The 3,802-nt window shown below is 35.4% G+C and overlaps 1 pseudogene; it reads right to left on the bottom strand.

Moving 5' to 3' along the window:
• Positions 1–499: 499 nt before the first annotated feature.
• On the bottom strand, positions 500–2,282 carry LOC114736901 (cytochrome P450 89A2-like; annotated as a pseudogene).
• Between the last annotated feature and the right edge of the window lie 1,520 nt (positions 2,283–3,802).

Here is a 3,802-nt window from a genome sequence, read left to right as displayed (position 1 = left end):
TATTAAAAAAATAAAATTCTCCTTACTTTTAAACATCCTAATTCCTATTTACATAAATTTATCAATAATAATAATAATAGAATTTTATGACAACAATGGATTTCAAGTCCAATCAATTGCCGTCATTGATCATTAGTAATTTGTTTTAAAAATTTGCACAAAATAAGATAATATTCAATGCATATTAAAAGGATAATTTATCAATTAAATCCCATAAAGTATAAAATGGCTTATAAAATAAAATGAAGCTAATTAATCTCAATTAGCCCCAATTCATTAATTAAAAAACCAAGCAAAAAGGAAATGAAAACATATAAAAATATGATTTACTAAATATTATCAAAATATTTATAAAAAATTTGTATCATTTAAAAGTCAGAAGAGTACATTTAAACACTGTCCAAGTTTGCATGAAAGATAAGGATCATGGTCTACTCAGTTTATATTAATATGGTCATGTGCTGCCATCAAAAATTGGCAAGATTTTGGTACAGGCAAAGGAGCTCGAAACAACCATCTTAATTCTCAGAAATTTTCTGAATTCGTAAATTTATTAAGATGAGAAAGTGACACTAACAGGTTCTTAATATGCAAAGTATATGTAACTATAAACTTAATTGTACGGTAATATTTACAAAACCTCATGCTATGTATATATATACAAACTTTCCCAGAAGTGGGGTCAACTTTCTTGCGAAACTTTGAAATTCCTCGTCCAGGTTCAAGTTCTTGGAGATATGTGAACTTGTAATGGATTCTTCATCATCACAGTGAACACCTGTTTCTCAGATAAGTCAACATCACCATTTGAAACCTTCCACTCAAAATTCCAAACCAGATTGGCCACAAAGTACTCCAAATGAAACATTGCCAAATTATAGCCCGGACAGATTCTTCTCCCTGCTCCAAAGGGTATCATCTTTATCTCTTTGCTTCCCGTAATATCAAACACTTCATCTCCATCCTTCTCCATGCTCAAGAATCTCTCTGGCTTAAATTCCATTGGATTCTCCCACACCGTTGGGTCCCATCCCATCTCTGCAACTAAGAAATTTATAGTTCCATTTTTGGGTATCAAGAAACCATTCAATACCACATCCTCTTTCACTGCATGTGGCAGAACAAAATGTGCGGGTGGGTGACGCCTTAGTCCCTCCAAAATCACAGCTTTAAGATAAGGTAATTTGTTCAGATCCTCCTCTTTTACTTCCTTCTCCTTTCTATCTCCCATCACACCTCTAATTTCCTCCACAAGCCTCTCTTGTATATGTGGGTATTTCACTAAATTTGCCATAATCCATTGCAGCGCCGTAGCTGTTGTATCTGTACCTGCATTTATGAACTCTGAACTTACAGAAACAATTTCAGATTCTTCCAGGTTACGCTTCTCCTCTGGCCACTCCAAATCCAGCAAAGTATCCACGTAAGGCACAATAATTCGATCTGAGTTATCACTGTCCTCTGCAGCTCTGGTTAATCTCTCTTCCTTGGCTTTCTTCCTCGCTCTGATCAGTGGAATCAGAACACTTTCCTGTTCTTTCCGAGTCTGGAACAATTCCTGCCACCGCTTGCGGACACAATATGCGAGTGATTCTTGGCCAGAAATTCAGCACCCTGAATCTGTTGAAGCTCAAAAGCACAAGTCGTTGAACATGCTCGATATCGTTAATTTGCTTCTCGTTTAACTTTTCACCGAAGCACATGAACACCAGCAAACAGAACATAGCGTATTGAAGATGGTCAATCACCTTAATAGAATTGCTCGATTCAGAATCAGATTTGAGTCGATTAATAAGCACTTCCAAAACCCATTTACGCGAACCTGAAAAGGATTTAATCCGGGTCGGGTGAAGCATCTCGGAGGTGAGGTTGCGGCGGAGGACGCGCCATGTGGGGCCGTAGAAGGCGGAGCTAATGTCATGTTGCTCGCAGTTAAAAACCTTACTGGATGGGAAGAGCCTTGGGACGGTCAGAGAAAACAGCACCGTTTTGAACGAGGGCTTGGTGGGCGATAGATCGATCAGCTACAAATATAAGCGGACGAGACCTAACAGGAAGAGCGAAGATGGGACCGTATTTGGCACGAAGATTTCGGAGTAACGCTTCGACTTCTAAGAACGATCTGCGCAGAAAAAGAATATTGCTAATGATGGGAATACCAGGAGGACCAGGTGGTAGAGGGGTGGGGCGAGAGGGAGAAAGAAGATTGAAGAAGGCTCGGATGGCAAAGCAGAAACAGACAGAGACGAGGACGATGAACCAGACCTCCATGATTATGGTTAAGAATCAAAGAGGAGAAGATAAAGTAGTAATGAGTAAGAATGAGAACAGTTATGCGAAAATCATTGGAAATTTAAAGGGATGATCGGGCTAAAGAATTACAGAGAGACGATAATTGATCCGGAGGGATTGGATTGGACACGGCACATGATAGTTTGACTTTGGCCCTTTCCTGTTTCGTGGTGTCCAAGATGCCGATTATTATGTGACTGATGTTTTGTTTTGTAGTTCACTGATTTTCTCTCACGTGACTCAATAAAGATTGGAACTTTACGAAAAGTCAAAAACTTTTTGGTGAGGCACTCGGAGAAAAAGGAAAATATTTATACTCTTTGGACATTTCCGAAGGTGGAGCTTAATGTTTGGAAATTCTTAAAAATACTTCTAAGAAACACTTTTAGGGTCTGTTTGGTTTGAGGGGAGGGAGGGGAGGGAGGAGAGGGGGGTTTTATCCTCACCTTGTTGGTTTGATTAAAAAGGAGGGGAAGGGAGGGTATTTAATGATCCCTTGTTTGGTTCAAGGAGGGGAGGGGAGGGATAGTATAATCAATTTACCATTTTACCTTACATATTAGTTTTTATGTTTTTTATTGATATATTATATAAATTAATTTACATCTTATTTAAATTATATAATTTAATAAAAATTCAGTCTTATCATGTTAATATGTGTATTAAAAAATTGGTATAGTATTTTTTATTCTAATTAATATAATAATATATTTAAAATAATCAAATTAACAATTTTTATGCTCTAGAAAAATGAATTTTATTTTCTTTAAGCTATCTTTTTTTCAGCTTTAAAATATATTTAATAAATAATATATTTATAAAAAAAAATTAATTTTATATATTTAATTTTTTATTTAATTTTTTATATATTTTTAATTATAATACTGTATCTATTTTTTATTTTTTTACTTAGGATAATATCTTTTTATTTGAAATAATATCTAATAATATATATTTATGGGTAGAAGTGGAATATTAAAAAATAAGGGCATAATGGTCCAAAATTTTGGCTCCCCTCCAAAACCCCCATTTGGAGGGAAGCCAAAATGGGGGGGGAGGGGAGGAAGGGACATTTTAGCTCCCCTCCCTTCCAAAAATTTTAACCAAATGAGAGGAGGGGCTCATTTTCCCTCCCTCCCCTCCAACCAAACACACCCTTAAGTAACACACTTTTTATAAAACGAAGTAAATTTTTCTATATATTTATTTTGTAAATTACAAAGCATTTTTAAAACTATAATTTGGTTTATATCCAAACACTCTCTAAATAAAGGATGTTACCTGTAAAAAATGAAGTCTGAATAAAGGATGCCAAAAGCCTAAACTGAAATATTTGTACATGAACCAAGTTCCTAGTTGGGGAACAAATATTCAGCTGGAATGAAAGTAGAATGAACTCTTTTGGAAAATGGATTTGGTACATCCTTTTTTAGAGCAATGCATCACTTGCAATATCTTTTCCAATTATCTGTAAATAGATGTGGAAGGTAGAAAATGATGTGTATATATA

This window comes from Neltuma alba, unplaced genomic scaffold (genome assembly GCF_004799145.2).
Source record: "Neltuma alba isolate B1F8T4 unplaced genomic scaffold, ASM479914v2 tig00013383_pilon, whole genome shotgun sequence".
Lineage (NCBI taxonomy): Eukaryota > Viridiplantae > Streptophyta > Magnoliopsida > Fabales > Fabaceae > Neltuma > Neltuma alba.
Note: the sequence above shows the minus strand (reverse complement) of the source record. Positions and strands in the feature narration are given on the sequence as shown.